We start from the raw sequence: 26,334 nt of genomic DNA, 5'->3' as shown, positions 1-26,334 counted from the left end.
AGCCATGAAAAATAGTACTGTAAAACTATTTTAAACGACAAAAAAATGTGTCACAGTTCTTCGGGTTAAAATGAAAGCACATACATACATATATGACAGCTGCGGTAAATGATTGATGAGCTCATTTTCGTTTATTTCATATTTCAGAATTTTTATCCACAAATAGTAACTATTTCGTATATATACTAAGTCTTTTTTTAATCATGATTCTTTAATAATTTAAAATTCGGCATGGTTTAATTATACAGTTATGGGATCCAAACTCGTAAATTGCCATAACAGTCGTATTGTTATCTAATCATACATTTTAAAACGTTTAACCACCACCTAGCATACTGTTGTGAGACCCCAGGGTAAAATAACTTACACTGAGAAAATTATACAGGTAAAATGCGTATATTCAAAATAATAAAAAATAATAAGAATATATATTTATGAATAAATTTTACTTCAAACAAACATGACATGACTTTTCAACCAGAAAATTAAAGTTAAACACTTTTAACCCTCAAATTTGAAAAACTCTACAATTGGAAAAAAGTGGGGACATTTTTTTTTTGGAGTTAACCAAAGCCACAGAAGTAAGAATTTGCTACTAATAAGTTAACTAAACTTTCTGCTTCCGTACCAACGTAACTTCCAAATTTTTGCCTATGTACTTGAAAATAGTATCAGGAAATGCTAGCTTGATAATTTCTAAGCGTACACCGAAAGTTTTATGTCAGAGAACCAATCTGAGATTATTGATAAAACTATAGGCCGGTTTGGTGAACAGGCACGACGTTTACGTTTTAAGTCATTACAGCAAATCGAGCATGTTGTGATAGACGGAAGGCACACTTCCAGTCTTTTAGATGTACATACGTACACTACGAGGGCCAAATATCGACTCGGAGCAGCAAAAAATGCAAGGAAAGCTCAACCTCGAAAAGCTGCAATCAAATCAGACGGCCAATTGATTCGCCACTCGACTCTCACACCTTCTGTGAGAGAGCACTCTTCAAAAAAGTGAAATACGCGAGCAGTGGAGCCACATTTACCGCTCATTACTGGTACGATGAGGAGAGTCAAAAAGCTGCAAATAAAAAGGTGCCGCCTACACAACCACGCTGCGATCGGACGCAACGCGAGCCATGTGGAGTGGTTATAGGGACTGAAGAAGGAAGCTAGACGTATTTGCGGCAATAAGAAGAGAGAGGTCAAAATACGTGAGTGCGAAGAGACTTACGGAAGGTTTCAAGACTCCTGTATGAACAACCATGGCGACCTAGTGACCGATGACCGAAACGTACTCAAATTACTTTTCGACCCTTTTGAATGGCAGCAGCACTGAAAGAAGTGGCGAAGACGAACCCAAGCCCCCAGTCGATGATGGTGGCGTCGATATACCAGCGCCTGACTATGACGAAGTACGAATAGCGAGTATGCTGATCAAAAGTAACAAAGCTGCTGGAGCTGGAGCAGCCTGTCAGCCGAGCTATTCAATTACGACGGCAAGGAGCTTATAAAGCGCATGCCCGATGTCTGGAAATCAAGTGTGCTCTGCCCAATCCACAAGAAAGGCGACCAGCCATGCGTGCCAACTATTTTATCGAGCGTGTTGTGCGTAAGACTGAAGCCCTCCGTCAACGAACTGCTTGCGCCTTACCAGTGTGGCTTGAAATCAGAATTGAGAAAGACCTCTCCGAGCCGTTTGATACCAGTCGAGGACTCCCTTTCGTGTGATTTATTTAATCTGATGTTCACTATTTGCAGGTTTTGCAGGATTTACAGAAAAGCTTCCTGAAAAAAAACCTTAAAATCGTGAAGCACCTGGAACAGAATTAATGCATACAGGTTACTCATACGCAACGAGCGACTGTTGCATTTAAATTAAGTTAACACTTAAAACTGCCTCACTATAAATTTACTTACAGAAAATTCCGGCTATCTATATTTGTACGAATTTATTTTATTTAGTTTCGTCGTAACATTGACTAAGTAAATTTAAATAACTCATACACATGGCATGCGGCTTCAGAGCGAAAATTTTGCTTATACGCACTGAGAAACAAGAAAATTATTGCGAAGCAGAAATGCTTAGTTAAAAAAGATTTTAAAACGTCAACATCAATAATAAAGCTTAAAAAAGGTAGGCTAGTACTATATTAGCGAAAAACTAGTAGAGAAAATTTTTTAGTTCCCATGGTTTTCATACTCAAGCATTATTTGACTCTCCAATTACTTTTCTTATCAAACAAAACAGGAGGGAACTATCCCGACTAACTGCCGTGTAGAGAGCGCACTGGATCTTGGGAATCTTAGCTGCGGTTTAACGTACATGCTAGATTTCAGAGAAACAACCAACTTCTTCTGGTTTCTTTTCGTGTTTTCTTTTCAGGTAGCGAGTGATGGTTTTAAAACGACACGCATAAGCGCTGATTGGAGTTGTTAAACTCGCCACTTCAAACCAACTAACCAACCAACTCAATTGGAAAGTCGGGGTATGTATATACATATCGTCGATGTTTTTGAAAAACTGCCCATCGACCAAATGCAAAACCACCTATTTTACGGCATCGAGGATATGTAGTTTCTTTTCTTCTTCACACGAGGAAATAATTTTTTACCTTAAATACATATATTAAACAAGATTTTATAAAAAAAACAAAATATCTTTTAAAAAATCTAAAAGGTTAAGACACTTTGAAGCAATACAATTTTAATTTGCAGCCATTTCTGTTACTCCATTCTAAACGTGCATATTTAGTATTGATTGTTTTTGTTGTTCGTTCACTTCACATAAAGCAAAATAAATTGAACAAAAAATGCATGCAAAATGAACAGAGTAGCTAAATCGGTCATCTGCTGCATAGTCCAACTCTAAAGCGGCTTTTGAAAACAATACAAAAATAAATAAACGAAAGCAAGCTGCCGCTTTTTGTGAATTGTTGAGAAATGTTGGTTATTGTGGCTTGTGCCAATGTCAATGTTGCAGTGGCTCAGAATGAAGCAAAAAAAATTGCTTTGTGTTGTTCTACTCTGTCAACAAAACGATGACACTGTTTTGAATGAAAAGCTAGCTGACACGACAGCTAAGCTGCACCAGCATAGTAAACTATGCACGTACATATATATGTACGTACAAAGTAATGAAGGTAAGTCAAAATGTGGTCAGTTGCTATGGTCGTACTTAATAAAGAATCTCGAGAAGGAGTTAGTGTAGCATGGATTTCAGTTTTTGTACGGTACCAAATTTTTATACTGTTGTAACTATATGATAACTCAAATTTTATTTACAAGAATAATCTGCAGGTGAATGTATGAGATTTTCAACATATTTCGCCAGATAGAAATTCTTTCCTTCCTCATAAGAATGCTTTTGACAGACACATGTATTGCCGTAACTGATAAAAACCGCCCAATTCTTTACTTTTGACCCACGCCAACGTGGCAAAACAACAATGTATGGAACGAATTCAAACCAACGGATTTTTAGCCAATCAAATTTAGCCACTTTGTTCGCGGCAAAGCACAGTGGGAGAAATGGTCAATTTGGCGCTATTTCAGTGAAATTCTCGAATCCCGCCGAATTTCTTTGTTTTTATTGAGAACTTACAAATGTTATTTTTTTGCTTTGTTTTGGCTTCAAATATTTGCCAGTATTTTTGCGCTTTTTTTCAGTACAAAGATTGTTTACAGAACAAATTTTATTTTTCTTTGTGTTTGCATTAGTAATTTAATTGAAATTACTGGGTATGTGTTAAATAAAAAAAAAAACATATTTGTGGTCTGTGGCTTATAGGTTTTAGTGCTTAGTCGTGGTACAAAATGCAATAGGTGCAGGCTTTTGCAATTTTTTGATTTTTTTGCGTTTTTAGGTACAATTTCAGAGTCAAAGCGCATCCGTTTTTTTTGGTTTGACATAGTAAACCAGTACGAATAAGAAAGTTTTTGTTTGTCGAAAATCACGTATTTTCAAATATTATTGATCTGTGAAAATATACAAATATAAAAATATAAAAAGAAAAATATGATCCCTTAATTTTCTTATTTTTGCGAAGTTATTAACAGGGCGCCGCCAGATGGGCCATTTCTCCCACTGTGCAACATTTCTGTGCATCTTGTCAGTCAAAAGTATCCCTGCGATGCAGAAAATATTTTTAAAAGCCCAAGATTTATATAACCATAAACACAATAACTAGCAGAGATTTCGAATTTGTAAAAATATAGAGATACCTATATACAAAAACTAGACGTCGGCCAATATTTAGTCCAATTACAAACAAACAACCGATTGTAACGATAAATAAGAAAAATAAGACGCTTTAATTTTTTAAGGTACTGGGAAGTTGAATCGATGGCAAACAGAGCCGTTGTAGCCGAGACACTCCCTAGGACCAACGTTCGATACCTAGTTAAAGCAACATCCAAAAATAAAAAGTTATAGGAAAAGGCTTTTTCTAAACAGCTGTCCTCGGCAGATAAGAACAAACCTCCAAGCATACTTATGCTTTTCTCACTAATTCCCATAAATTGGCGAAAAGGCTCGGCCAAAAACTTTGCAGAAGTGTTCGCGCCACATATTTAGATTTACGGACGTGTTGTCTAATTAATTTTCTAAATTAACATTAGTAAGATAAATAAATATTTATGTGAACTAAGTTTGAGAATCTTTAATTGAGCCACTACTGAGATATACACACTTATTTACTATGTAAAAAGTCCGTCGCGCATTTCATCAAGTTTAACAGGCTCTTCGAACTGGGAGTGCGCGCTTCTAACCAATACATCACAGCGACCGCTAACATAGAAGAGATTAGCTCCTTGCCCTACTATATTCTAATAACTCCTTGTCTTTCCCACTAAATATAAATCAACTCTTCATAAAACTAGCAAGCGATCGGTTTTCATTGGAACCCTAACAGGCCTTATCTGCTTGTTACCGAACATTTTGACACCGGAAAATTTTGTTACCAAAAAATAACACCACTTCTTGTAACCGCAATTCTAAGTACTTTGGTAATAATTTAATCTATTCAGAAATTCAGCTATGAAGTTTTGTATAAATTCTGGTGTTGCATACTTCACGGGGCAATATTTTGTTACCTGCTTATGAGATGGCAACAAAATCTACTAGTCAGCAGAATGCGAAAAGGGTTTAAAAATTACGAGCAACTTTGTTTACCGGTAACAAAATTTCTATTACCAACGCAGAATGGGCCTGTAAAAGTAAATTAATAAGCAGAAAAGCTACAGCAAATTGACTATACATATCTTGATGTTGATAGATAACTCATACGCCTTCCCCATGTGTAGTAATCAAGCTGGCAGGCAAATAATTAAGCAGACTTGGTGTGGTCTTTTATTTTATTTTAGTGAATTATAATAAAACTCGTATTTCAAAACTCATAGCCAAAAAATATGCACTTGATTAAATGCTTGTCTGTCAGGCTTTTCCGCCATGGCGTATGAGTGACAGCAATGGAATCAACGCTTTCAATGAAAACAAATTCATCGCTTAGTAAAATATTTTAATTTGTGAACAGGGGTAGATATTGAGTTATGTATTAGTATTTAGAAGGCTGAAAAGTACACGGTTAAACATTTCGGTTTTAATTTTAAACATTTTGTACTACATATATAACCAAACTAAATTTAGTTTCAAATACAAAACTTCCAAGTTTAAAAAAAGGGAGCACATATGTTGGGTTTAGAATTTAAACAGTTCGGTTTAAATTGTAAACCAAAACATTTTCTATTTCGTTTGCTTCACGAAACCTTTTTCATAATTAAGAATAAAAAAATCTTAAATTTCATGTTCCGTCTGATGAGGATTGAACCCGGACAGCCTTGGTAGCAACCAATTGTATCAAGCATTTTTGCACACTCAGCTACAGCCATGCATGTAAATGTGCTTTCATATGTTGAGTTTGAATCAACACCACATTTCGCTGTGTTGATGCCGTCATTTTCTAATTCGGTATAGATTTTAAGCAAAATTTTCTAAATATGAAACCTAGAAACTAGAATTAAAACATTTTGGTTTGATTTTTAAACCACGAACTTTTTGGTCTTAATTTTAAACCACTCATAGCAATACATAATTTTCTCGGTTGCCTGGACTTTAGTCCAACTGTAGTTTACCCCAAAATATATTAAAAATTGCTTGAAACTATTGACTCGTTTAAAAAGTAGACTACGAATGATTAAAAAACTAAACTAAAAACTAAAAACTAAAACTAAAATTTTTGACCGTGTAGTCCAATTCGGCAGGATATTTTAAAGATGTTTGTGACTAAAAAATTTGTTTGGAGAATTATTTCACACAACAAAATAGAGCCATAAATAAAAAATGTGGGAAGAAATTAGATTTTGATTTAAAAGATTTTTTGCGACCTAGTATGGACCTCTTTCTGGAAAGAACCGATATTGCCACGCCAATGTGCAAAATTTTAAAAAAATTCCGCTTAAAGTCAAAATGCTAAACCGAATTTAAATTGCTGTTAACTTTGTTTCACCAGTTACTGTCGCCACGGTGATGTTTTACCACCTTGATCCATTAACCTTATACGAAAGAAGTCCCTGGAGCGTGTTATAGCGCTTCGTATCACCAGTGCCATTGATTCATCGATGATGGTCTTGCACCAAGTTAGTATGAATTCCGGAAACGACAGTCTACCATCGATGCAGCACGACTGGTAAAAGCCATTGCGGTGAATGAAAGAGACGGAGAGCTATGGAAAGGCGATACCGCCTCGTCCTCACCCTAGATGTCAAAAATGCTTTTAATTCGGTAAATTGGCAAAAAATACTCGAAGCGCTCCAGAAGTTTGAGGTTCCCGCGTATCTAATTAAGCAAATGAGCTACCATTTTGCGTGAGGCGAAATTGGGCATAATAAGGCATAAGGTATCAAGCGGAGTAGCTCAGGGATCGGTTCTAGGTCCACTCCTAAAGAACCTAGTGTACGATGATGTGCTAAAATTAGATGTACCTAAAGAAGTGAGAAATATACTGTTCGCGGACGATGGCTGCAAATGTCTTAAAGATACCGACTGGATGGAATCCAAGGGTCAGAGTCTGGCGGAGCAAAAATCGGTGGTGTTATACTCATCAACGGTTCAAGAAAGAGAAGTAGCGAAGGTCCGCTTTTGCGAGAAGGCTGCAAAAACAAATTGTGCGGGCACGAGGATATTGGTAACCGCTAGGGGCCCCAAACAGAAGAGCAGGAAACCACTGGATTGGCGCTGAAATGCGTGCTCCTCTACGGGTCCGAGATCTGGTCCATGAAGCTTCATAGAGCCGTGACATCAAGGCGATGTACAGATTCTATGCAGCTTTTCGGAAGGTGTCGGAAGATGCAGCCCTTGCGGTGCAGAGCTGCATCCTACTGATTTGGTGGCGAAGGAAGCCTCATTCATAATGTGGCCAACCGTACTTCTTTCGGAAGTACAGTACTTCGTTTTTCGCTATTGTACTTCGTACTTCGAAGTACAGTCAAAATGTATTTCTTTGCAATATTTTTTACATCAGGAGAGAAATTTCGTAACCAGTTAGCGACAATTTTCGGATCGCTATCGCACTTTTTGTCGCATGATATATATATTTTTGCGTCGAATAGTGCGATAGCGATTCAAAAACTGTCGCTAACTGCTTTCAGAAGCTCCCCCCAGGTTCTGCGCTTCTCCGATCTTCTGGACGTCACGATCGGGCTGGGCTGGGCGATAAATGCGTTCAAACCATTAAAGTCGCCGATGGCATCATACCTGCGCAGCTGCAAAGGCCTCTGAAGGTGGATCCTATTTATGTCAACTGGTAGTAATGCGGTGAGACTATTAATTTCGACTGATTTTTTTATCAGCTTTCAAGAGGAAGATGAAGTGGAATCATCTCCACACTTTCTTTTAGACTGTCCAACCTTCGCGAGGCTAAGATGAAAGCATTTTGGCTCGCCCTTCTGAAAAAACGCTGAGATTTCAGGGCTCGAAATTATCTGCATTCGAATTTTTGTAATAAGCTCGCGGCGTTCACTTAACCTAACCTAACCTGTACTTCGAAACGATGGGACACCGCTACCAATGGACGATGGACACATCGGCTCATACCTAATATTGCGACCTGGATTAGTAGGGCACACAGCGAGGTAGACTTCAATATTACCCAACCACTAACTGGCCATGGCTGCTTCAGATCTTACTTTGGCCATTGCGAGACTTATGGTCATAACTTTCCCTAAGACCTGGAGTGTGTAATGTTTAGCTGTCCATGTTTCAATGCAGAGAGAGAAGTTCTAAGTGAAGCATTCGGCGAACGCCCCACAGTACAGAACTTAGTGCCAAAAATTATGGAAACCTCAACGAACTGGGGAGCAGTAGGAACCATCACAGCAGCAATAATCGTTAAATTAAGGAAACAGGTGAGCTTAGTGCTCAAAACCGCTTCCCGGCGAAATACAAAATAGTAGTACCGCAGGAATGTACGGTACAGCGGGCAGACAAGGACTTTTAGTTCCAATTGAAGTTCCACTCTACGGGGGTTAGGCTTCCAATGCGTTCTCCTTGTATAAAAAATAAAACAAAAAAAAACTTGATCCCTATACTTTTATGAATACTTTTTATTTTCGACTAGCGCATAGATATTCCATTATTCTTTTAAGTTAGACGCTTTTCTGCTCAGTTATTCCCTACTGCCATCCGTATTTGAAAGCTGGCTCCATCGAAACCACAAGCTCTATACACAACAGCTCCACCGGCGACAGCATATAGACAATTTTCTTTCATAAATATTTAAACAGTAAACTACCGCAATGGGTTTTCACCAATTTTCCAGACATTTTAGCATCATAGCAATGCACAACCGCAACAGTGCTCAGCGCGACCAGTGATGTCAAACCAAGCAACGCGGTGATAATCTTCACAAACTAACTTATTTCTTCTAGTTTCTTGTCAGCAGCATTTGGTTTGCCACCGCATTTGTTATTTTTTGTTGTTGATGTTCTATGTAGGCAACCTGCAGAGTAGTGTTTTTGCTTTTACAAATTAATGCGTTGCATTTGCAGAATTTATTTGCATTTTTAGCGAGGGAGTGCTATGAGCCTTTTACTAAGGTAGCGGCACTTACAAATATTTGGAAAACAAATTCAGGATAGTAAATATCACACAAACTTTGAGAATTAACAATATGAAAACAAATCGAGTCAGTTAAGTACTTCTATGCATATATAAGTATTTACAGCTGTGTACCAAAGCAATTCGCTACTTTCATTACTTTCGACTGTCAGACACCTACGTGTGTGTGTGCAAGCTATTTTTGCCTCTAAAATTTTAGTAAGCAGCAAATGCGGCTAGCTAGAAGATGCACTCAGCAAAATGAAATTTCTTATTTGCCTTTTGCGGCAATGGATGGCAGGCATGTATTCATATGTTAGCTTGGTGTGTGTGAAAAGCAAATGGGTCGTGCTTGAGAGAAAGGCAATGCAGAAGCATTTTCTTAAGCTGTGCTGGATTTGGAGTGCAAATAAAGTCTTGCGATATGCTTATTTACAAACATTAAAGTGCATGCTTAAAGAAAACAACTGTGTGTTTAAATGTGGTGTTTGTGGCATACCTCGGCTATTGCAAGCCATCGTGCAACAGCAAAGAAGGAACAAGGGAGGGAGGGGGATGCTATAAGTTAAACGGCAATAAAGCAAATTTGTGTTACATATAATAAAGCAAAAAAGTGCACTAAGAAACCCAGCATTTTTGCTTTGCGGACAAAAATCTCGGAACATTCCACCTTCGCCTTAGTTTGTGCGCGAAATTCTCGCGTTGCTATTCAAAACATTGATAATTTTGTTTTTCTTATTTTGGTCACTGATGCCCTTTTTTCTGCCGCAACCGGGCTTTCGAGTAACAGCCAAGTCCTTATTAAAGCTCCACAACACTTAGAGCAGTTACAGATACAGTTTTTGGGTTTACTTTTATTTCCCAAGCAATTTTTTTTTTGAATGTTCACTGAGTGGGATCTTGAAAAATTTTCGTTTCGTTTTTCGTATCTCCAATTCGCTTGCCATTTTTAAATGAGTGAAAGCGTTTAGCGAAAATATTTGAAAATGGTATGTATCAGACAATTATATCAAAGCTTACTACAAAAAAAAATTTCAAATTGAGTAATTTGAAAGAGTGTTTTTATAAATCAACTAGACCCACAAATTGATGTAAGTAAAAAGGGTATGTCAAAAGTTCATAACAATCTATGTGCTTAGGACTGGCGACAGTAAATATTTATATCGTAATGGTGTCGGCCTAAGCCGAGCTAAGTTTAAAAGTATTACCATTTTTTTCTACAAATGTCTTACATATGTACGTGAGCTGATTATTTGCTCCCCTGTGGTTTCAGTTTAGAACACTTCAGAAACATTAAAACTAAAATTTTTTCGTTTACATGCTTTTTTTTACAAATTCTTGTAAGTATGTATGTATGTACATTAGGGTTATCCTTAAAAAATCAAATGCAAGTTTTTTCCGGTCTCACACCGTCAATCGGTAATACCACAATTACAGATATCACATTTAAATTTTGGTCCCGATTGGAGTCGGTTAAGGCGTTTTCCTCTATGGAGACTCAAAATATTAAAATTATGATTTTTTTTATCTAATACCTATAATCGATACTACCATTGTTGAAGATATCACGTATAAATTCGGGTTCCGATTGCAGTCGGTTAAGGCGTGTGGGGTCAAAGCCCAGATGCCTCTATGGAGACTCAAAAAATTAAATATATTTGTTTTTCATTTAATAACCAAAATCGATACTGTTTAAAGCGAAGATACTCCACTTAAATGTTGGTCTCGAGGCTTATGAAATCTAATGCGAAAATTTCCTTTCTACATTTAAGGACCACGCTAATTTATATACGTACCATTAAATAAATTTTTGGTACTCATTTCAAAACTAAGGTCCTTAAAATACCAAACACCATTCAATAGCATGTTCACTTACACATTGTAGCCAGTGCATAACATGCTATACTGTGGTGTGTAGCACATGTGAGAGGTGCCTGCCCCTAAATAAAGAAATCTAAATTTGTGTTGCTTTAGATTTTTTGAGGGCATGTAAATAGTTAAACAATGGCTTGCTGTGTGCATGAATGCTTATCTGCCCTCAAGCCTATCCAATTGTGAGTCAAGGAACAAGAATAGATCTTAGAGCTGGAAGGGACGGCAGTGAATTGGGGAAAAAATAAATAAGCAAATGAATTGATTTCCATTTTGGGTTAGTAAATTTTGTTGCCAGACATGCAAATGGGCGGCTATCAGTGAGAATTTGAATGGGAAAACAAACACCGTTGGGCAAATTACATATTTTGCATGTGTGTATTTGAATGTATACTTATGTATGTGCAATTGATGTGCAAATTTGAAGTTGTAAATGGGTTTCTGGGAAAAAACAAACACGCGTGACAAAAGGAAAATAAATAAAGAAGTCTGCCTAATAGCAGTTATTGAGTTTCTATAAAGCAGCGCAAAGCTACATGCTCATACACATACAGTGATTTGAAAAATAATAGGGACACAACATTTTGACCACTTATGACTATTTTTCTTTTGTTTGTTTAATGCTTTTATTTTTTCAAACAAATACAGTTCATTATCTAACAAAAATTATATTGGTCTAAATTTCAAACTTTGTGGAAAAATTACAGTTGTAATGTAGTTTTTTAACCCATTAAAGCTTCATAAAGTGAAGTTTCCAGTGGCTAAGAATTCACGCTGATTTTTAGTAATTTTTTTTCTGACATGTTACGCATTTCTTTTATACAAAGTATGTTCGAATCTTTTTTTTTTTTATGGAAGAAAATAATAACGCCGTCAGAAAAAAATGATCAAAAATCTAGCTGAATTCTTAGCCGCTTGAAACTTGCGCTTTATCGAGCTAGAATTTAATGGGCTATAAAACTGCATACTTGGAATTTTTTTGTTGTTTTTGTAAAAATTTCTTAAATTTCTCAAATTTTCCTACAAAGTAAATTTGAAATTCGGACTTATAAAGTTTTTGCTAGATATTGAGCAATATTTTTACAGAAAAATAATTACCATTAAACAAATAAAATAAAAATAGCCAAAAAAGGTCAACATGTTGTGTACCTTTTGAATCGCCGATCGTTTTTTACTAATGTTTTTTTTATGTTGTAGTACCAACTTAGAGGGACTTGTTTAATTTTGTAATATTTTTTTCGGCCGTTTTCGAGATATCGATTTTAAAAAAATTTGTTTTTTTTAAGCCATAAATAACTTTGCGAAAAATGGGCCGATCGGGACTATATTTTTCAGATTTTCAACGTATTTCTATAAAATTTATATACAATTTTTCCGTATATTGATTTCCCTTAAAAAAAAACAGTCACTCATTCCGCAACTTTTAATCCTAGTCCGATAATCGGATAACATAGAATCTATTTTTTCGAATATTTAAGTTAGTAAAAACTAACAAATTTTGTTCACATCCACGCCAAGCACTCTGAAAATTATTTATGAACATACATATGTAAGTAGTAGTGAAATAAATCGAATATGCAAAAGCCAAATGATTTCCGAATTGGGATTTAATGCCCTATATATGTATGTACGTATTGAGAGCATAGAGGAAATGATGGCAAAATATAAGTTAATATAGAAAACATTTTTTTAAGGCTTCTATGAAATGTACATTAAATTAACATGTAGTGAATCGACAATCGGTCGTATTCGTTTTTCATACAAGAGTACTTCCCGCAACTCACCAGATATGTATCTAGGGTAGCCTGTCGGCCTTTGAACACCCTGCGCATTAAACAAATAGCACCAGTAAATTTGTTCATCTCGATTGTATTTGAACACTAGTCACTACAGCTAAAGTATGTTACTAAATACACGACCATATTCACGTGCATATATATGTATTTGCATGGGAAATTGTATTTGCTTCTTATATGTATTTCCCAATGGGTTCGGTAGGCACCACAAGAGACAAGCTGGTACTCTGTGAATAAACAACACACACACACACACTAGCACCAAATCATCCGAGTTCGTGTCCGGCACATACACTACAGCACTAATATCTTTGGCAAATTTCCAAAAATTTGCTTCATTACAAGTCATTGCCTTCATGTTACGCATACGACCTGTTGTACGCAATAAACCGTTCCAAAACGTACACACACGCACACACCCTCTTACATCGAGGCCATTATTTCTGCTGGCCTGTTTTTGTTGTATAAGCAGACTAAGCCACTAAATGTCCATTTAAATTGTAAGTAAACGTTCAGCTTTCTCTTAGAGCAAAGACAGTTGCCGAAGTTTTAAGTCGCAAATGCAAATGTAAATACGGCTACTAGTGTCGGAGACAGCAACAGGGGCAACGTCATCAACAGCAGGTGAGTAAAGTTAGCAAGTGATTTGCATGGAAATTGCTTATTCTCTGAAAATAAGCAAATGTAGTGAGACAATAAAGGAACAAAGCGATCGTATGCTGTTGGAAAGATCTATTACGCAGCCCAAGTGAAGGTTCAGGAATGCGATCGTAGGTAGAAGAGTTCTTCAAATTGTTGGGTTAGAAATGATAAACGAACTTTTAAATCTTAAACGGTGTTCACATGAGGCGATTTTACAGGCAATTTTAGAGGCGATTAGTTGAATCAAAAGTTGGCTGCCCCCCAACTTCATTGGAAGCGATTAGTTGAAAGGGCGTTTACACCAGGCGATTGTTGCCTGTAAAATCGCCTCCTGTGAACACCGTTTAATGCTAATTGACAATTAAAATCTTCAAATCAGTTTGAGATATAGGCTATAGGTAAGCAAGTAAATTAGGAAAAAACAGCAAATTGCAAGCAACAGTGCTCTTTTTAGCATATTTTCCATATTTATCAGAATCGATAAAAATATCGCTAACAAAATCGATAACAAAAAACGATAAAAATATCGACATCAAAATCGATAATAACATCGATAACAAAATCGATAGAAATATCGACAACAAAATGGATAAATAATCGGTAACAAAATCGACAAAAATATCGATAGCAAAATCAATATTATTGGTATCAAAATCGATTAGAAAATCGATAAAAATATCGATAGAAAATGCGATAATAACTTCGATAAAATAATCGAAAACAAAAATCGATTAGAAATTTGATTAAAATATCGATAACAAAATCGATAAATAATCGATAACAAAATCGTTAAAAATATTGTTTTGTTATTAAAAAAAAAAAATATATAAAAATATCGACAACGAAACCGATAAAAATAACGATAATTACGTCGATAAGTCCCGAGAATCCCGAAAATCACTAAAATCCCAAAATAGTTCCCAGAATGAGTCTCGGTGTCTCTATCAGAATCCTTTTCTTTATTACTACCTTTATTTTAATATTTCTTCCTTTATCTTCATCTAAACCTTTATCGGTATCCTCATCGTTTTCTTTATATTTATCTTTGTTTTTACTTTTATGTTTATCATTTTCTTCATCTACACATTCGCCTTCAAATTTGCCCTTATAAAGTGTTTAAATTTACCTTGGTCTTCATTTTTGTCTCAGCCTTTACACATTTTTGTCTTTATTTTTATTTTTACCTTTGCCTTTATCCTTTTGTTTATCTATACTCACCTTTACTTTCATTCTTATACAAGTCTTATTCTAAGTGTTTTCTTTAACCTTTTATTATCAAGCTTTAGTTAAATGTATAAGATACATTCAAGAAGCACTTGTTTCCGTCCCAATGATTTTCGTTGCACCATTTCCGTGTGCAGTTTCACTTCAAAAATGGAAGAAGTGATAGCTGTTTCGGGAATCACAAACATTTCCTCATCAGACTTCTTCAGCGGGACTCGAACCGACGACCCCAGCTGACTCAGCTAGTCGCCTACCCACTGTTGTTGCTTTTTCCAATTTTTTCTTGTGAGCCAACTACAGGGTGGCGCCGAATGAGCTATATGGTTTAAATGGTTTATAAATTTTTTATTTATACGATTATTATATATTTTTTTTAAATATAGTATATTATTGGGGAGTTTTTTGCAATTAGCCTCGAAAAATGATATCCCGTAAGTGATGTCCGTGCTCTTTTTAGCATATTTTCCATAACTTTTCGCAGAGTTTCGAGTGTAATGGCCATGATTTCATTTCGAATGTTGGTTTGGAGTTGAAGAATGGTTCTTGGTTTGTTAACGTACACTCTTTCTTTCAAATATCCCCAAAGGAAACTGTTAAAAAGAATTCAAACCATATAGCTCATTCGGCGCCACCCAATACAATCAAGCGCAGCTATTCCAGTACTATTTAAACTTGATCATGTGGTTGTTGGTTTTGGTGGTTTTTGCTAATAATTCTATTTTTAAAATGTTTAACTTTTAGATGTGGTCGTCCCTAAGGTATTTGTTTTTGTTATTTATGGCCTTATAACAATTACATTCAACAATTTTTATTGAGGTTGAGACCGTTTTTTTTTAATGAAAAACTATTGTGGAAAAGCAACAACAGTGCGTAGGCAACTGGCTGAGTCAGTGGGATCGTCGGTTTGAATCCTACTGAAAGAAGTCTGATGACGAAATGTGGTGATTTCCGAAATAGCTATCACTTCTACCATTTTTTCAAATTATTGTTGCTTTTCCACAATAACTCACCACATTCCAAAATTAAACTTTATTCTCTTACAAAAAAAGTTGCGAAACGAACTTTGTTAATGTTAAACTTTTAACACTGGTCCTAGAATTGTCGTGTTAAACTGTAAGTCCTTCAATTTATGTGATAGAATCAAAATGCACATCACGAAATGGAGCTTCCCGGACACACACTGAGCCAAATGTGTAAGCGGCAAATATTTTGTTTTTAGGCAGCAGCTAAATTTCGCATCGTGTATGTAGATTTCCTGGAAATTAATTTACGTGTAAGGTGAAATGTCCCCATTAATCTACGAAAACAGATGTATGCATATATAAAGCATATTTCAGCGAGTGTAACGTGAAATAATAAGTTATGGAATAATATTGATAAAAGCAAGTTTGTTTTAATTAAATAAACAGCAAATGGCAATGGTTGCAGTATTCTTATACATATTCATATACGTACTTATTGTCTCTCTTTTCAGTAGGAATGTACTTCAAATAAATAAAAGCTAAAATTAATTAAGTCAAACAATTGAACAAATATGCATGCCTTGGTAATAAATTTTGGCGTACACCTTCCTTCTATGAACTGAATGTACAATAGGGTGGTTCAAAATATGCAAAGTCGGAATTTTAATGCTCTCATCCCTAGGATTGTTTTACATATATCGAACAACTATACCCATATATTTTTTTTTTGAAATCCAAAAATATTTACAGGTCGCTCAATGTTTTCCATGTATTTTATATGGGGAAAAATTCACCCATCCTGAAGAGAAACGGAGTGTTCCGATCGAAAAATATTGATTTTAAAGAATTCTATACCATTTTTACAAATTATTGTTGCTGCCATGTAAAATACATGTAAAACTTTGAGCGACCTCTAAATATTTTCTGATTTCAAAATAAAAAGTAGGGGTATATTTGTTTTCGGTATAGAACAATCCTAGGGGGTGAGAGCATACAAATTCCGACTTTGCTTTTTCCTCATGCTCTTTTCGACCACCCTAATGTATATACACACATACATGCATATGTTCGTATGCACTTGCATAGCCATAACTTTAAATCCTTGCCAGTCTGTTGTTGTAAAGCTGTTATTTAAAAATTCCAAATTTGATTGTAAATATTTGCACAATGTCTTGACCAAAACACCATCGCATACCTATGTACATGCATGCTTACAAGTATGTAGTATGTATATTTGTGCATTAGATTCAAAACCTGACTAGACATTTAACATAAATGTTATTTTGATAGTTTAATAAAGAAGCACAATTTTGCACTTCTCACTCTACTTTAAATGCTTGATTGTGCTGTACACGAAGGGTGTCACTGTCTGGGCTGTCAGTGCAGCAGTGTTGGTACATGTAGCGAAAATTCCCTTCCCGTAGGGATTTTGGTCGAACAAGTTAGTGAAAGGAAAAGAAAGACATATTTTTGTAAATAAATTAAATGTTGGGATTTTTCGAAAAATCAAAATTTGTATGTAAATTTTTTTCGCTCAAAATGAAAATATGCAGATAAGTTCATATGGCAACTTTTTATCAAGAATATGTTCCAATGGCAGCGTTAAATCCGGAAAAGTGTTCGAATGATATAGCCAAGTATTAAAGTTAAATAAAAAGTATTGTTTTTTTTTTACTTAGGTTAATGTGATACTCTGGAATAACGATACAATTCAAAACAAAAAAACCTCAATCCTGTTAAGAGCTCATGTCTCGAGTCCTTATGTAATCCTAACCAAAGTAAAATATAAGGATTATTACTGTAAGGAGTAAGGATTAGACATGGATAGACAGCAAGTAATTTTACAGCAAAAAACAAAACCGACTTCAATTTTCATGTACAAATCTAGGATTCCCGTTAATTTTTTCATGTTCCGATGATCGCATCTAAACTGGATTGAGACTGAGATACTACCTTTCCGATGCAAAAAGAATTATCGAAATCGGTTGACGTGGTCCAAAGTTATGTGGTAACATACATACTCCTTTTTTGAAGTCGGTTGAAGATTAGAGACATGAGCCCCTTTAGGTTTCTTTGTTTTCAGTTGTGCCGTTATTGCGCAGGACCTACGATATGAACACATACAACGCAATAGTGTACATATATGTTTTTATATAATACTTGATATTATAATAAATTTTCTAAACATTGAACCATCTGTATTTTATATAGACGAACTTTTTTTGGTCTTCTTTTATTTAATGTCATAAGGAATTATTTGATAAAAACTGTAGGGAATTTTGTGCGAAAAAAATTTTAAGAGCATAGGAAAAAGTGGGGGTTTTATTTTTGTTGAGTGATCCAAACAAGTATGTATCATCACTGTAGTGTAGCTGCAGGGAAATCACGCCAACTTACTGCTTCTGTCAACCATTTAGGCGCTTTGGAATTTATTTATTCTCTTATGTGTAGATGTGCAACTTCAAAACAAAAGTTTGCATACGAATATCTGATGCAAGCTTTGGCAATTGTAGATTAGATTAATACATTTTAAAATTTTAGTGCTTATTCCGGTCGAATATTTATCCAGTATAAAGACGGATTCAGGAAGATATGTGGTTTAAGCGACAAATTTCTGGAAATGGGTCAAGTGGGAGTAGAAGCAATTCCATCACGGCAAACGTTATTTTAAATTTTCTTGCTTTTCTCTAAAATTGCTGTTATGTAGTACTTTACTAAGAGTACATTCAATACCTACCAGTTATTCTTAAATTGAACTCAAACTCGATGCTATTTTTACTGATTGATATTATTATTATCCACTCACTGCATATTTTTTGAAACTAATAGAATTGTGAGGGCTTTTAGGAAAATAGTATGATTACAAATACATTTTGCTTCAAATTTACAGTGAATCAAAAATATAATTTTTTGTCAAATTAATTTTATAACAGACTATCTAAATATTTATTGGAAACGGCAGCAACCTTTGCATTTAAAGTTTGTCCTACCTATGTTATCATCTCTGAAAAAGTGTTCCCCATTTGTGGCCACGAAGACTTGATTTTTAATTTTTTGTGTTTCTTGTTTTGAAAGATGGAATAACAACACCGGTTCACAAGAAATCCGAACTGTGGCATTTAGCCATTATTTCTTAAGCTCTATCCAGAATTGCAGCGGATGTTTTCATCCATTTTTATTGCCAGCAAATCTACATACACGCACGTACAGAAAAATATTTAATTTAAATGATAATTTTCAAATCAAAATTACAACTGATGGAGGCCGTCGTGCGCCGGAATTGTGTTTACTCTGATGGATTTCACTGCGGCAACTGTTCAGCTGCTCCCCCACCGCCGACCGCTTTACCGTTGTCGGCTGCAATTCTGGGTAGAGCTTTGTGTAAGTCCTTCAGCTGAATCCGAATCGGAAGCAAAAATATAAACAGTATAATAGTTTTCGATATACAAATAGGAAATTTTCGGTTTTTTCGGATATGCAAACAGGTCGGCCGCTGTGGTGTAGTGGTTTTGTAAAATTCTCAAGCCAATCATATAGCCATTTATGTTCAATGCTGCTCTAGAAGACCGGAATCTGCCCTGTCGCTTATTGTATTTGAATGGCAATAAGCCGCAAATAAATGAAAGTTCAAAAACTACATTTTGTATAAAATGCGCAAGCTTAGAGAGAACAATTAGTGAAAGAGGAAACGCGAATAAAAACGAGGAGAAATGAGAAAATTTCAAAAATTAACTACTAGATTTTATGATAAAAATGAATAGGAATAAGTATGCCTTTTTCAAGACATGTAATTGTAATTCTCTGCCAAATTTACAGTATTTAATGAACTATCTAAAATTAATTTCTTTTGAAACGAAATAAACCAAACACAGATGATTATATATGTGTGTCAGATGAAAATATAAACATTTATATTTCGTATGTAGGTATGTGCATCTGCTTTGTAGTATTGATAAAAATTCATATATATAAACTTAATTATCACGTAAATACTTAAAACACTTATTCTAACATTTTGAATGTTGTTTACATCAACATCCCGTACTCTTATGGCGTTTCGTTACTTCAAAAAACGTTGCCTTCTCATTGCCCTCTTCTTAGTATTTGTATGCAGAAGGCAAAGAGAAGGTAACATTTTTCAAGAGAAACGAAAACGCCATTAGTAAAAGAATCGCCGCAGTCCCTATTTTTTCCCAAAATATCTCCATTGTCTGTGATGGTTTTAAGTAGTTTGTGTTTGATATATACAAGATAACTTAGAATCTCAAATTCTCTTAAAATTGTTTCAATAGGTTTGGCAAGAGCCAATAGTATGCATGGTACGGCTGGAATAATGCCTTGAGAAATGCCCCATCGGATCAGGCCGAATTGTCGCGTTCAGTTATTCGACAATGCGTCAAAGATTTGTCTCAAATATAAAGGAATGCAAGCTCTGATACATACTCAAAGAGAATAGTGAATTTTACCGTAAAAGCAGCGGACATGTCTCAGGGCAGTCGAATTTTTAGATTTTTGTATTTTTCATGTCTTCGACTGTGCGATATATCATCTTGAGCCTTGAAAATCTGTGTGATAAGCGTTTTGAAAACTTTGAAAGTAGGACACAGAAGCTTTGATCTCAATTCGAGATGACGATGAATAGAAAGATATTGGGTATCTTGCTTAAAAAGTGAGCCTAAACTCTGACTTGATTTTCAGTTCAAATTCTAAAGTTTCAGATCATTTTATCAGTGCAAAAACTGAGGTTCATCCTCTTCTTTGTCCTTATCTTTGTTTTTATATTTATTTTTGCTTAAGTGATATAATATCATAGGATGTGATGGGATGTTATGTCACATGATGTCATGTCATTTGATGTCTTATTATGTGATGTTATGTCATGTGATATCAAATCAAATGAAGTCATATCAATGATATCATGTCATGTGATAACATGTGATGTGATGTAATGTCATATGATATAGTGTGATGTCATATTATGTGATGGCATGCCATGTTATATTGTGTCATGTGAAGTGATGTCATGTCATGTGGTGAAATTTGGCGTGGTGAGTTAAGGTGTGGAGAGTTAAATTGAGGTGTGGTAAGTTAAGGGGTATTTAGGGGAGGTGAGTTAAGAAGAAGTGTGGGGAGCTGGGGTGTGGTGATTTCAGGTGTATGGAGTCAGGGTGTGGTTAATTAAGGTATGGCAACTTGCCATATGGGGTAAGTATGTGAGTAGTGAATTCCCCCTCTATCACTGTCTCTATCTATATCTTTTCGATATAATTACTTTATCATCTTTTCTCTCCATTTTTATTCTTATCTTCGTCCCTAGTTTTCTTTTACTTATGTATATATATCTTTATCTTTAGCGTTATACTTATTTCCTTTTTCGTAAACATATTTACTTTCATTGTATTTTCGCTTTGAATAAAGAAAGCCTGATTGATTACCTTTCCAATGGTATGCCATTTTTGTAAAAAGAGCAAGAAATATTGAACTTATAATGGAATTTTGTTGACCCAACTTGACTTTTTTATCGATATTATCCACCCTCATAAATAAAAAAATATATATTTATTTTTAAGTCCATGTTTGTCAGTTTATAATTTCTTCTTATAAGGATATTTTAAATATCAATTTTGGGCATTTTAGCCCTTGTAGTTAGTCAAATATTTCAGTTTTTGTCTTTTTAAAAATTGCAGTTATTTAATAGGGTGGCGTGACGGTAACTCTAAGTGACAAATTTTTTGTAAAAAACTTCGCCTATCTTATAACGTACCTTGTGCAAAATTTCATTAATCTATCTTCAATAGTTTTCGAATTACAGAATTAAAAGCAGCTATATGGGTCAAAGCTTACACTGTGTGCCGTCCCTAAATTGTTAAAAATCCTCATGCCCGTAAAATTTGTATGGAGCATCCCACAATAACGCGGCGCTGGCGCCGAGCAAATGGAATTTTCATTCTTGACAGGGCGTTACGTGTTGAAGTTGGATGCAGAAAACGGAAATAAAGAGGAAGGACAAAAAGTTAACGAGGAAACGAAAATAAAACCGAGAGGAAATGAGAAAACGTCAAAAATTACGCCGCGTTGATTTGGGGATAGCGTGCGCTGATACTCGTTTACAATAGAAAACGCTACTCTTAGCGCTTCCATTTAGGGACGCCAGCAACTTTAACGTCTAAAATATTTGTCCACATGTATTAATTGTTCTTTTCTTTCTTTACAGCGACCACCGAACCCACAAATTTCTACATATCAGTAAAGAAGTATAATCATTTTTACTATGCGTGGTTGCAAACGTGTGCATGCGTTGCTTCATAAGGTCTCGCGGAAGACACTTCACTTAATTCATCACCAACATTATATTAAGTACCGTAAAGCGCTTTGCTGTGGCACTTCACTGCATCGTTCCTTCCCTTTGTTGTATTCTTAGGTTTACTTTATATCAATTAAACGAATTCGCTGATGTTACTCACATATGTAGATTCTAGCAGCATAAAAGGAAAGCCAAGGAAATATACGCATAAGTAATTTTCCTTACTACTAAATTACGTGCAGTAGTGCATACTTATATGGAGAAATTACTTACAACGTTGGCTAATCACAGTGTTTAGAGATAAAATTATCACCAAAAGCTTCACACACATTTTCTAACCTCCAGTATATGCAAATGTTGTGAGTGAATTTTTTGAGCACTGCGTTCATATAAACACTTAAAGAAATACGACTGCTTTATTCAAGCGTGATAAGCAATGACAAAACCCAATTCTAGGCAAGTGTCACAAAGCTAATTAGCTGATTCCATCCAGAGACTAACTGTGAGATTAGCACTTGAAAATTAGATAAGAAGCACACAAACGCACACTAAATAGCAAAACGGCTTTATTTAACACTTAAGACGAACGATCAAATGCGTACGGGATATATTCATGCCACGTCATATGCAATGCATCCTACTAGTTTGCTTTGAAGCGTATAACTAACTCAAAAACGCACATAAATAAGTCTTTACTGCCATACATAAACTCAGTTTGCCTCATGTGTCCCAAATTACTGCAATTCGTTGCCAAAGAGATGCGTGTTGCATACAAATGGCGCTCGTTAATTTCAAGCAGTAATGACTTGCGAGAGCTTATTATACGAGTTCGGGAAACGAGACGCTGCAAAGCTGATGTCTCATTGCTGGTTAATGCGTAAACGTAGATAATTTGAGATTTGCAAAATTTAGAAATTTTACATACTGTTAGTAGCTTAAATTTTATCTGCAGATAATTTATTTAAAAACTCTTATAGTACAGCTTACATGGGCTAGGTTCCGCGGAAGTTCTGAATAATTTACAATCGGGCTCAAGTTTTATATTTCATAGTTTAGCAACCAACGTCACCTTTTTACATGGTGTCCCAATTAAAAAGTATGTTTTATTGGCTTCAAACAAATTGAGTCCACCACAAATACACAAATTCAATATATGCTCGTACGTTTATTCCGAAAAAAAGGATCTGGCACGATTTTCGGGCTGGAAAATTTGTAATCCCGGGACAATTTCCAAAAAATGTAGTTTCAAAGAATGTTGGTACATTTTCGAAAAAACCTTTTCGTGCTTGAAAGCAACGGTGTACACAAGTGAGGGAAGATGGTAACTTTTATCTGGTTTTAATGAAATTGGGTTTGCTTCTTTATGTTAAACATAAAAACTTAAACGTCAAACATGATCATACACCCCAAAAACATCTAACATATTTGCTCCTTAATTTAGTGGGCATAGAAGTTCACCTAGTGTACTATATGGCAAAATTACTATAAGGGTAATTTCCAAACAAAGGGTACACGTGTGAAAATATAAAGCTTTTTGTTTCTTAAACTAAGTTATGTATTGAAAAATAATTGGGACATTCTCCATACATTCCGTGCATATTTTAATTTGATGCTTACCACACAGGGGAGGTTCCTTACATATAGAGAAATATGTAGTTGTCATCCGTTTTTTACGTGCACACTTTGTTTGTACTAACGATCAAAGAAAACCGCGGACTGACAATCAATTAATTATGCTCTTGTTTATGCAACAAGAAAATAAAGGAAGCACTGCCGAGCGCACATAGCGATAGGGCATAATGGTAAAAAACAACGGGACATTTTATGCGGCATACACGTAAAATTAACGTATATCGTATATTAAGAATGCAGGGTTAATGTGGGGATTTTCTTGGGAGGCAGGCTTTTTGTTTAATCTTTCTTCGGCAATAACTTCCGATATATGCCTCCTGAACACTTTTTTGAGAAATAAACTATTTAAATAAAAAATCTTTTTTTTTATCTAAAAGGACATCCTAGAAATATTTATGTTTTTTCGGTATTTTCTCTAATAGTCTTATTTCACTAAATTATAAAAATAAGTAAACCATTGAAACTCCAGAAGCAATAAACACACATTATCTTATTTTGAGTGTTTTTTTTGCGTACGAAACCGGGTGACATTTCGGAAATATATTGCTGTTCTTACTATGGTGCAATGATTGATTCATTCAAAGACACAAAATAATTGCTTTTATTAACTTATTTTTTATGCCATTAGATCAACAACTTCTTGCGCTTTTTAACTGCAATGCGCTTAGGCAAGCAAAACACCTAATCTTAATATCACGGCAGAATTAAAAGAAGAGACATTTTGGAAAATTTTGATAAATATTTTAGGCAAAAAATGTAATAAAACCATAAAAGCGAAGGTTCAATCACAAACAGTTACGCCTTTTATCATTGTTTCTCTGTTTAAACTTTTTTTCATGTTGATTATCGAATAACCTGAGCGGAGACCAATATTCTTATATGGAGTAGGTAAAATTATATCAAAGAAATACCGTTCGCAAACGAAAACAAAACGGCTTATAATAATAAAATACAGCTTTGTTCGTGGTTTAGTATCAAATGCCATGCTCTAATAACGCCTGACAAACAAATTGATTAGCAGTTTTCTTCTCGGAATAAGGATAAGCGCAAACAAGAACAGTAAAAATAAATTAATAAAATAATAGGGCGGTACTCAACAATAAAATTGTAGATAATATAAAATTCACTTTTTCTACAACATATACAAAGTCATTGAAAGCTAATGCAAAAAATAAAAATAAAATAAAGTTATGCAGCACAAATTGGCTAAAGAAAAGTGGTTGAAAGCAAATAAAAGTCCAATGAAGCATGAAGTACTGAAGTGAAACAAATGAAAGAACAACAACTAAGCAAAAGAAAATTGACGTACATATATTAAAAGCAACAGTAGAGAAAGAATGAGAAAATGAGCACAAAGCTCAAAACCATGAAAACAGCAAGTGAGATATTTTCATTGAAAAATAAAAATAACAGAAGACGCCAACTTCGATTCAAGTGAAACAGTTGTGAAACTGTTTTGTTTGGTTCGGAAGTTTGATTGGTCGTCGTACAATAGACTTTGCATTTAGCCCTTGGGCTAACTTTAAATTGAAAACTGAAAAAGCTGAAAAGAAATTTAAAAAAGCGAGAGTGCAAAAGAAAATCAACAAACTTCCGTTGGATTATAGGTAACAAATCAAACTTTTTATATGGCAACCAGAAGCTGTGTAAGTGGAAATTATTTTAAGCGCGCGCGCTAACAATCAAAACAACTGTCACTGAAGCTTTAGTATATGTCGGATGTCTTTGATTTTTTTACTCATAATTTATTCTTTATTCCTACATACACCATCAGGCTGTATCGCTACCTCCAGATGGAAAAATCAAATCTGCCATTATCTAATAGAGAGCAGACACTTTTGCAGTGTTCTAGAAGTGCATACGATTTTAAGAGCAGAATTTTACGCCGCTATAGGAAAAATATGCCGCCTACAGGCTCAGATCTGCGCACACCAAGAAAAAAGTCAGCTTAATATATTGCTCTCAACACATTACTTGGTTATAGTTAAATTATTTAGTTTAAGTTACCAAATCGTGTGTTGAGAAGTTGAAAAAGGAATCGAGACGTACCTATTTGTCATACTGTGAAAGTGACCCAAATATGTAAGGACGAAGGGCTTCAGAAGCCAGCCGACAGCAACGACTCTAGAAAATAGTGCCATAGAGTTAGGAGGCTTACGGAAGATTTCAAGAGTAGCAGCGGTTCCATATTATATGTAACAAAAAGTGGTAAATAATTAGATTCTATATATTTAAAGGGAGTTAGTTTGTTCTGATTTTTAGGCCGACATTTTTCCCTCAGTGAACAACTACAAAATTAGAGCGATCTCACAAAATATTGTTACGTTTATATTACTTTCACATTTGCCCCAAATGCGTGAAAGCAGTCAATTCACGGTGTTTACACTACTAGATTCGCATTTCTTTTCACTCCTCATCAATTAAAAAGGGAAAGGTAACAAACACTGCATTCCTTATATTTTTTAACAGGTTTTGCATAAAAAAAGGAAATAAGCATTTGTATAACGGACGAATTTGGGCTCAATGTAAATGTAATAATAACACAAAAATGTTCAATGGATGCCACTACCCAATTCCTATAAAGAATTGTTCGCTGATTGCGAAAATCTAGTTAGTTTTTTATTTTAGTTAGTTTTTTATTTTATGGATGAGTTTTCAAGATATTTTAAATTTACCCTTATTCAGCTTAAAACAAAAAGTGGTTACACTTAATCACGTATATCTTATAAACCAATTGAGGAATAAAGAAGTAATGAGTGGTCGAATGAAAATGGGCAAAGATTTATTTATGAAATATGAGCAGAAAAGGGTGTT

The 26,334-nt window shown here is 35.0% G+C and overlaps 1 protein-coding gene across 1 annotated transcript in view; it reads right to left on the bottom strand.

The window, feature by feature from the left end:
- The window catches only part of LOC118738527, an 82,666-nt gene that overhangs the window by 3,487 nt on the left and 52,845 nt on the right, over positions 1–26,334 (bottom strand). The window lies entirely within an intron of this gene.

The sequence above is a fragment of the Rhagoletis pomonella genome, unplaced genomic scaffold (genome assembly GCF_013731165.1).
Source record: "Rhagoletis pomonella isolate Grant_MI unplaced genomic scaffold, Rhpom_1.0 Rhpom_scaffold_00004, whole genome shotgun sequence".
In the NCBI taxonomy this organism is placed as follows: Eukaryota; Metazoa; Arthropoda; class Insecta; order Diptera; family Tephritidae; genus Rhagoletis; species Rhagoletis pomonella.
Note: the sequence above shows the minus strand (reverse complement) of the source record. Positions and strands in the feature narration are given on the sequence as shown.